Source organism: Palaemon carinicauda, chromosome 35 (genome assembly GCF_036898095.1).
Source record: "Palaemon carinicauda isolate YSFRI2023 chromosome 35, ASM3689809v2, whole genome shotgun sequence".
Classification (NCBI taxonomy): Eukaryota; Metazoa; Arthropoda; class Malacostraca; order Decapoda; family Palaemonidae; genus Palaemon; species Palaemon carinicauda.
The window spans coordinates 43,591,191-43,601,730 of record NC_090759.1 but is presented as its reverse complement, the minus strand read 5'-3'; the positions used below and the strand labels follow the sequence as shown (position 1 = coordinate 43,601,730).

General features: G+C 38.0%; 1 protein-coding gene across 2 annotated transcripts in view; it reads left to right on the top strand.

The window, feature by feature from the left end:
- Positions 1–298: 298 nt before the first annotated feature.
- Positions 299–10,540, top strand: part of LOC137627707 (macrophage mannose receptor 1-like) — a 60,821-nt gene continuing 50,579 nt past the window's right edge. Inside the window, exon 1 of one of the 2 annotated variants that reach the window (XM_068358948.1) lies at positions 299–343. The gene's annotated coding sequence lies outside the window, so the exon portion shown is untranslated. The remainder of the gene's footprint in view (positions 344–10,540) is intronic. The other variant, XM_068358949.1, reaches the window with a different exon arrangement.

Below are 10,540 nucleotides of genomic sequence, written 5' to 3'. Positions count from 1 at the left end.
GAATCATTGCAAAATTGTTTTGAAATACTCAATTAATTTTACATAAATATTTTCTTTTCTTTTCTGTGATATTACATAAATTTTGAATTGTATTTCTTAATTCATTTCATTTCTCTTGTTTTGATAATGATTTTGTTCATCGTATTTTAAATACAGCGAATACAGCGATTTCAGGGAAATGTTATCATTCAACAAAAAAAAAAAGAACAACGAAAAAGTCGAAGTTATTGCATGCCTTTTCTCATAGCTAAAACACCTGGTTCTTCTCATGCAGTAAAATGTTTTGCCAATATATTAAGAGGAATTCAGTTAAGAACGCAATCATACATCGTCTCACAATAAGGTAAGCATATTCTAAGCACGGTTTCGATTTTATTTTTCATTTGTGACTTTCGCTTCATTTAATTTCTAATAATATAAAGTAGTGCTAAATGACTCCCATTATTTATATGTGAATGATTATATATATATATATATATATATATATATATATATATTTATATACATACATACATATATATATATATATATATATATATATATATATATATATATATATATATATATATATATATATATATATACTTATGAAGCTGGTCTAGTGTAGAGTAAATGCAGTAGTTTATTACTGATTTTATTTATGTTTTCATTTATGGATTGAAGAGGTGAATAGCTAGCCCATAAGATGAGTTCCTCTTGTGTAGATGTAAGTTTTATATGCAAATTACATAAGACTTTCGTCGTTAATTTCATTGTATTCTTCATTGAAGTCAGTATATGTAAATTCACATCATTTTGAGAATTAACTTTGTATTTCACATATTTTTGTTACAAAGTCTTATGTATGCTGTTTGAGAGTGTTATGTGACCATACGAGGTATTGAATCATGTTTGAGAGAAAATATGCAATTATTTTGTGCCATGTGTTTTGGAATATTCTCGAAAATCCTTTTTTATTTCAAGGACAAAGGGTGGGGGGAGCTAACTGAGAGAGAGCCGTCTCGCTTTCGCGTTGGTACTCGTTTGAATGAGTAATTTTTGGCAACCTTACGCCATTAGGCCAACCCCCACGCTTTCAGATCTATTAGAAATTTCTGGAAGTATCTAAGTTTCATATAAATAGCGACCCCAGGGATGCATAGATCAGATAGGGAATTCCAGCCTTAAGTTATACCCGTCTTCCCCTCTCTCTCTCACATGCCTTTCAGTGTATTGTTTTAAAAGTGTTCAGTGAAGTCTCAAAGTTTTGGTATGACGGGTTTTTGTAAACATAGTGAGTGTTTATAAAAATTCTCTTAGAGAATTTGTAACTGGCCCTGTAGTAAAGTGAAAGGTATTTGTATCATTATCTAGTTAACTATATCCATTGAATATTAAGACTAATTAAATAGTTTATAAATTTAAATTTCAAGTGAAACAAGTGATTGTATAATTTTCATTAGTATCATTTCTTTTGTCTTAGTCTAAGGTTTATCCAGATATTTATTTCAAGTCAAGTGATTTTATAATTTTCAGATCGTAACATTTCTGTTTTAATCTAAGTTTTTTCAGACTTGATATTTGGAGTGATTTATTTGATTCATGTAAATTCTTTTTAAAGTGTTGTAATTTATATAGAATTTATTAAATTTTGTAAAGAGTGTACTATTTCAATCATCCGTGTTTATCTCATACTCGCTCGTATCCTGTTAAAGAATCGAAGTAAGAGGTGGTTTTAAATAGATCAAAATAATAATTACTCAGTCTTTTTTTAGTGTACTTAAGAGACCTTTGGATATTCAGTGTTTTATATATTGCTATCTGGGAGCTATATAACTGTCTTAGAGGTTGGGTATTATTATTTTCAAGTATAACAGATTTAATGTAAAAACAAACAGGTGAATTTGGAACTCGAAAGGTTGTATAGCTTGGCAGTCGTGATATATATAATATATTTTTGTTTCCCAGTCACGGGTCCATAGTATGATGATATACACACACATATATATTTATATATATATATATATATATATATATATATATACATACATTTATATGTATATATGTGTATATATATATATATATATATATATATATATATATATATATATATATATATATATATATATTCTGGTCTAGTGTAGAGTAAATACAGTAGTTTAATAATGATATTATCTATATTTTATTTTTGCATTGCAAAGAGGATAGTCAGCCCATAAAATGAGCTCCTCTCATGTAGACGCAGGTATTTTATGTAAAATATGTAAAGCTTCCATCGTGATTTCATTGTACAGTATTCTTCGTTCAAGTTAGTATATGCAAATTTACGTTATTTTTAAGAATTAACTTTTTTATTCCACATAATTTAGTTACGAAGTCTTACGTAACCTGTTTGAGAGGGTTTTGTGATCATACACGATATGAACAAGGGCTTAGGTAATGTTGTTTTATATTTAATGAGGTATTGCGCATTGTTTGAGTGAGAATGCTCAGTAACATGTGCTTTGGAAAATTCTGTACATGTGCTTTGTAAATTTCGGGAAGGCCCTAGTGATAGGATGTTATCTTTTTTTTATTTTGGGGTCAAAGGGTGGGTAGAGCTAGCTGACTAAGAGAGCCGTCTAACATGAGGAGAATAGCGTTCGGGATAGCTATACTTGGTAACTCTGACACGCATTTTGCCTGGCCCACCACACTTCCCAGTTCATTGGGAAGTTTCTAGAAGCAGTTAGATTTCATATAAAAAGGTGACACTAGGGTTAGAAACAAATAGAGATAGAGAATTGCAGCCTTAAGATAGACAACTTCCCTTCTCTCTCTCTCCCCCTCTCTCTCTCTCTCTCTCTCTCTCTCTCTCTCTCTCTCTCTCTCTCTCTCTCTCTCTCGTAGGAAGCTCAGAGTATTGTTTTAAAAGTATTTATTATGTATAGTGTCCTCTCCTAAGTGACTCTGTGCCCCAAAGCAAATCGTGTGTTGAAAAGATACATAAGACAAAACAGGGATTTTGAATTCATTGTATTAGGGTGAGTGTTGGTATTGTGTAAAGTTTTTGTAACTGGCCCTGTAGGAAGTTTAGTTATTAGGTATTGTGATCTGGTTATCTATTTATTTATTTACGCGAGAAATTAGAAGCAAAATTTAAGCCCGGATAAAACTTCATGAAATAAATGTTCAAAAAGAGTTAGAGCTTGAAAAAATTAATCAGGCCTATTCTAATGATGCAGATAACTCTAGGTCAGTCATATTTAATGAAGATAGAGTTGTACCTCCTTTTAATGCAAAGGATTTAGATAAATATAATTATTTTTGTCTGTTTTGAAAGAAAAGCTAAGATATGTAAATGGCCAGCAGAAAATTGGGCTTATATGTTTTCAGGAGTTTTATGTGGTAGGGCACAGAAAGTTTATGCTTGTATTCCTGAGGATAGAGTTGATGATTATGAATTCTTGAAAAAATGCTATATTACAAGCCTATGAAATGACTCACTATTCTTATAGGATGAAGTTTAGAAGTTAAACAAAACAAGATCAGGAGACATTTGTAGAATTTAGTAGAGAACAATCAGATTGGTTTGATAAATGGTGTGAAGCAGCAGAGTGTAGGGATGATTTTGATAAATTAAGATTAATTATTTTGAATGAGCAGTTTAAAAAATCGTGTCTGTGAGAATATTAAGGTTTACTTAAATAAGAGAAAGTTATCTACCCTTCGTTAAACAGCAGTATGTACTGATGATTATGTAGTCGCTCACAAAGTATAGGTCTAATGAAAAAAGGTTTAATAGGTCAATGGACTATAGGGAGATAGATGAGGATACTCATACAGATGTTGTAGATCAAAGCTATAGCTCCAATTCACATGTCAAGTATCAAAGCAGCCCTTTTAATAGCATTTCTAGCAGTTCTGTAGAATGGGATTATTGCAAGAAACCAGGTCACACAGTGTCTGAGTGTTTTAAGTTGAAAAGGGAAGAAGCTAAAACTGTGGCTCTTGTAACTCTTCTAAAGTCTCTTTATGATGTGCTACCAATAGAGGTTAACACTATAAATGAGCAAGTTTTTGACAGGAAGCCCGTTAATTCCAGCGTTTGTTCTAGACCCGTTGATAAGGTTTTCCAGTCATATACTGCTACGGGGTTTGTTGCTGTTGATGGTGGTTCACTGCACCCTGTTTGTATCATGCGTGATACTGGTTGTGCCCAGTCGGTTGTTTTATGGAAGTTGTCCTTGAGACTGAGCATCCGTTTATAAAGAAGTATGCTCCCATTCTTGGGGTTGGTGATGGCCCTTCTAGCATTCCCTTGCATCGTATGGATTATCATTGTGACTGCTATCAGGGCCCGTTGTTGTTGGTGTGGTTTTCCAAGTTGCCTATTAATGGCGTTCAATTTTTACTTGATAAGGATTTGGTAGATGAGAATGTTGATGCCCGATTGAAGATGGTTAATGAGCTAGTTCTTGACCACGAGTTGAAGGCTCTCAGTCCAGATTTGTCTACTCTGTTTTCTTCGAGTGCTGAAACACACGAGAAGACTCTGAGTTCTACTTGCACATATAAAAATGACGTGTCGTTTCGTGATAATGTCTCCACTATTGTTATTTTCTACCGACTTTCCTCGTGAAGACTCGTTGGTTTGTATTGCTGCATCCACTAATAATTACTTTACTGATTTATCTCATAAAAATATGCTAGTTCATGATACTTCTTCAACTTTCGACTGTTCTACTAACATGTCTGGTAATGATGTATTAGTTCCTGATAATGTTTCTGCTGCCAACTGTTCTACCAACCTGTCTCGAGACGACATTTTGGTTCGTAATATTATGTTCACTGAATTTTTTACTAACTTTTCTTATGAAGACACGTTAGTTTGTGATGATTCTCTTTGTGAGAATTCTAATAACATGTCTTTTGAAGGTACTTTTGCTTGTGATGATGTCTCTTCCAATGATTATGTCAACTAGTCTGAGACATTTTTGTTTGATCAGTTTAATAATGATTGGCCTTATTCCACACATGTATCAGAAATAACTGATATTTTGTTATTCAATGAATATTTTAATCCTGATTCTGATTCAAAATTGATTATAGCTGAGAAGTGTGACCATGTTGTTGAAATTAGTATCCCTGTAAATCGAAATGTTAATGTTCCTACCCTTACTCATGAACAACCTATGAATGTTCATTTTGTAGCAAGTAATTTAAGATTTTGAGTTATGCTATGAGATTTTTTTTTATTTCCTCGATATTTGGCAGGATGTTATTCAGTTTTATTATGCTTGTCCTTGCTAATGTGAAATTGGTTCTTTTATATAAAGGACAGGTGACGAGCGAGAGGAATCAGACAAGACTATTATTCCGTTGGTGTTTGGAGACATTTTTTTCAGCTACACCCTCTGTGACTCTGGAAATTAGTGATTATACACAACAATAGAATATCTTGATAAAGATAAAGCAGTTCAAAATTTCTTTCTTCGTCGTCAGAAGCTGGGATTCTACATATCAACCATTTATTTTTTAAACAAAGCACCGTTGTCTGTCCCTCACTGCATAGAAGTTTGTGACGTAACTTCAAGACCTTCTTCATCGTAACAATTCATGAAATATTGTTATTCCGTTTTGGTACACTATGAGTATTTCTTTGGATCTTGTGTAATGCTGTAAATATCTATTTTAAATCTCAAATAGTTATATTTTGTTTGCTGGCTATCATTTTGATTTGATGGTAATGTTTGCTATTTTTTTGTGAACTATAGTTGAACAAACCACTCCCATGATTCATTAATAAGAACTATGTCATCTGCAAATCTTAAGTTGTTAAGATATTCCCCATTAATGTTAGTTCCTACATTTTCCCAATATAAATTCTTAAAAAAACTTCTACACATTCTGTGAATAGTTTAGAAGAGATGGCGTGTCCCTGTCTAGTTCCTATCTTAATTGTAGTTTTCTCAATACCTTGATGTAGTTTCAGGATAGCTATATTTCCTGTATAGATATCTTCAAGTGTTCTAACATAAGATTCAACTATTCCTTGTCTTTGAAGGGCTTTCATTACTGCTGAAGTTTTGACAGAATAAATATCTTTTTCATTGTCTATAAATACCGTACATAGTGGTTTGTCATACTCTATTTTTGCATTAGCTGGTTAATTATATGGATATGGTTAGTTGGTGAATACCTACTTCTCAAGCCTGCATGCTTTCTTGGTTAATTTTATTATTCAGCATAGTATGATCTTTGAAAATATTTCATATATTACTGGGAGTATGCATACTGGGTGTGAATTTTCAGTTCTTTTGTGTCTCCCTTTTTGTGAATTAGTATAATGATAAAGTTTTTCCAAGATGTCGGCATAAAGCATTCTTGCAGACAATTTATGTAATCTTCAGAAAGTGTTTGTGGCTTTTTTCCTGCCATGGACTAGTAATGACTAATGACGATGATGAAGATATATAATGTATATAAATATACAATATATACATAATATATCCAGATATGATACACATATAGACATCTGTTCATACACATTGTGCAATCCCTTGTCCATCAATATCAATTATTATTATTATTATTATTATTATTATTATTATTACAAGCTAAGATATAACCATAATTGGAAAAACAAGATGCTATAAGCCCAAGGGCTCCACGAGGGAAACATAACCCGGTGAGGAAAGGAAACAAGGAAATAAAAAAAAAATCTACAAGACGAGTAATAAATAATCAAAACAAAATATACTAGGATCAGTAACAATATTAAGTTAGATCTTTCATATGTGAACTATAAAAAATTGAAAATCCAGGAGAGGAAATAAGATAGAACAGCGTGCACGAGTGTACCCTTAAGCAAGAGAACTCTAATCCAAGACAATGGAAGGCCATGGTAAAGAGGCTATGGCACTACCCAAGAGTCTCCTTCTCCTAGAAGAGCTACTTCCCATAGCTAAAAAGTCTCTTATACCCTTACCAAGAGGAAAGTAGCCACTGAACAATAAGATTGCAGTAGTTAGCCCCATGAGTGAAAAAGAATTGTTTGGTAATCTCAGTGTTGTCAGATGTATGAGGACAGATAAGAATGTGGAAATATTAGACCAGACTATTCGGTATATGTGTAGGCAAAGACAAATAAGCCGTAACCATAGAGAGGGATCCAATGTAGTACTGTCTGGCCAGTCAAAGGACCCAATAATTCTCTAGCGTTAGGGATATTGTTCCAGCGGTTATGCGACTGGTTAGAGTGCAGGGCTACGAGCTGCGCCCCTTTTCAGTTAGAGATTCCTCATTTTCGTTTCTGTAGCTCCTGGAAAACTTTCTCATTTTTTTTTTGCAGGAAATGAATGGTTGTTAGTGATGGAGAGGAAGCAAGACATACATGTTTGCTAGGGGAAGGGAGGATGTTGCATCCGGTTCAGGGTTATGATGGTTGTTTATTCTTACTCCTCACGTACCAAATAAAGGTCACAGGCTCCGGTGCAGTGTTAGGCATGTGGCCTGATGAGAAAGAAGCGACTGAAGTATTTGTCAGGGTCGGACCAGGCAACGCCTAAGAAGACTCTGTGGAAGTCTTTCACCGTTTCTGTCTCCTTGAGGGATGTTAATGCAGCTGCTGCACCTGTGAATATGCCCCTAGATCGGTCCCCGGGAAGTATGCTCAAAGTTTCAGGAGGACTTGGTTGTGCATCGGTTGGGTTTTCAGGTTTTGCTGGTACGTGGGGAACACTTCGTGTTTGCCGAGGCTGGAGACTTCTTCTGAGACTGTGCATACTGCTGATGATGAGTTTTACCTAAGGTCATTATTTGGTCATTCTGGTAGGCTCTCTATGACTTTATTGAGGGAGTTGGTAGCTAAGGCTATCGCTCCACTGATACCCTTTGTGCATTTGTCTTTGTCTCAAGTGTCCACGAGGACGCCAGTTTTGAAGGACGTGATGGTTCCCCCAGTGTCAGGGAGCCCTGTGATTCCCTTAGTTGAGAAGAGTAAGTCTGGTAAGGGAGCCCCTTACTTGGCAGGTAAGGTGCCGGAGACAGTAGCCATGGCCTGATAGGCCTGTAATGTTTAGAATAAAGGTAAGGGTAATGCAAAGAAAAGTTTTTTTCCCCTATCCTTGGTGTCACCCCAATCCCTGACCCGGTGCCTGTATTTCCCACCCCATTTCCATTGCTCCGACCGTTGTGCCAGGGGGTCCAGGGCCCGTTCCTACTCCCACAGTGTCAGTGATTGTGCCTTTGGCCTCACTCGTTGTGTGGTCACTGTGCCTTGTAAGTGTACCCTTCCTCTGTGACAGTATGCCCCAGTGCTGTGAGTTTTATTGGAACACCCTGTGTGGCTTTTCCTCTGGAGGGGTGGGGGGAGGTGGTTGTTAACTATTGCTCAGACCTCAACTGCTCTGCATGCAGAGACAGGACCAATAGCCGGGAGGAGGCTGCAGTGTTCATGCTGTTCATCCTCATCATTCTCTTCCTCCTCTTCGTTCTCTGACTTGGGATTCCACCTCTTCATCTCAGATGAAGAAGTGGAAGAGGGTGAAAAAGTCCGGTATGGCCAGTTGTACTCACAGGGAAAGATCTTGTGACACCACCTGACCACTAGGACCTTGTGTCCTTCCCCTCTGCCATGGCTCAGGTTCCAGCTACCCCTGCAGCCCTGGCTACCCGACAGCCCCGGCTACCTCGGTAGTAGGCTGACCTGGTCGCCCAATATTTTCAATATTTTATTGTTACCCTGGTAGCAGGCTGGTACAGAGGTGTAGGGTCCTGTACATTTTCTGTTCTAAGGTTGATGGATAAGCTTCAGCGACCTCTTTTCCCTTTCATCCTGGATGCTGGATGCCCACCACGTCCTCTACCAATGAGTGGTCTCTTGGTTTGGTAGATAAGATGGCACCAATAGAGACCGTACTCGAGCGCATCCAAATTTTATTGGCTAAGAATGTGAGGGTGAGTGCCTTGCAGCCCATGCCTCGGAGCACAGGGCCATGGTTGCCCCTCTTCTTCCACTTGCAGGAAGGGAAGTATTTGGTATTTCTCTGGTTCTGCTGGGTCCCTTGCCGTTGGCATTCCCGGGCCTTGGTTAGCCCCTGATTACGTTCCTGATGCTGTCCTTTGAACAAAATACTCATATTAGTATGGTGGGTGAAGGAGCTGAGTCTCTGGAGCATGCTGCCTCATCCTCGGCCTTGGCAGGGAACGAGGGTGCTCAGGGGTAGGATGTCTTGAGGACCTCGGACAGCGGTCTGGGATCTACTGAGGCAGACTACCCCGAGTAAGAGCATTCCTTTTTGAAGGTCCTTGTACTAATTTTTAAGTGCATTAGCCTGGGGGAGGCTAATGTGGCATGATCTTTGAAGGAGAATTCTGACAGTGATCAGCACTTTGTTGTTCTTCAAGGATCAAAACCTTCATTTTGAGTTACCTTGGTTGGATCTCGTGGAGTTGGCCCTGAACCGGGTGGATGATCGTATCTTTGGGTCTAAGTGTTTACTTCATTTCAGCAGGTCAAGCAAGATTCTGACCACCCCACCTCTCTAGGTATTGGATGTTCTACAAGCCAGCAAACCCTACATCTGCAACTCTGCAGATTGACCTTACACTATGCAATCTAATGGGGGAATCTAGTTGGAAAGTCCCAATGCGGAAGGCAAGTCCCTTTTGGTCTCTGAGTTGGCAGCCATTCAGGCTTTGGTCTAGGCCTCTCTCTATGATCTTTCTCAGCTCAATCCGTGGTCACGAGCAGTTATGTATTTCACAAAGTCGACGAGGTTGCCAATCCCAGAGGCTATGGAGAAGTAAATGAGCCTTGTGCTGTCCGGTGGGATGGCAGTCATCTTCCTTGACCACCAGCCAGCAAACCTGTTAGCTTACTGGCTGTTGAAGAGATGGAATGCAATAGTTTTTTTGCTTCTCAAAACTAGGTGGTCTTGGCTTTGAGGTACCCCTTTTCTTGAGACAGAGAACTGGGTGCAAGCAGCGTTGGAATCATGGAGGACTGCTTTACAGGATTCTCTGATCCACTGTGCTGCCTTTTTCAAGGGCCCTGCACCCACTCGAAGACCACAGCCTGCAGGTCCTGAGACCTCTTCCCAAAAAGAAGCTTTGCATGCACAGCCTTTTTGAGCACCCCAACTCGTTCCTTTTAGGAAAGGTGGCAATGGGAAAAGGAGAGGGAGAGGGAAACGCTCATGCAGGCATTCCCCCTATCCTGCTACCAAGAGTAGGGAGTTGCTTGTCTTGCCATTAGGCGACTTGCCAGAGACACGAGGCTAAGTCTTGAGTGGTGAGTGTCTTTCAGGTCGGTTACTTGCTACCATTCCTGGACCACTGGTCCCCCTATCTCTAGTTCCAATCGAGTTCCCATTGGAGCAGCCAATATCCATGAAAGTCTTGACCTTGTGGACATAGGTGGAAGGGATAATGGAGAAGATGCTCGTAAACATTCAAGACGAGTTAGTGGGCTTCTACAGTCTGCTCTTCATGGTGGAGAAGACGACTGGGACTGGAGATTGGCTATCAACCTGTCTCTGAAGAAGTTTGTTTGTCAAACCCATTTCAGAATGGAGAC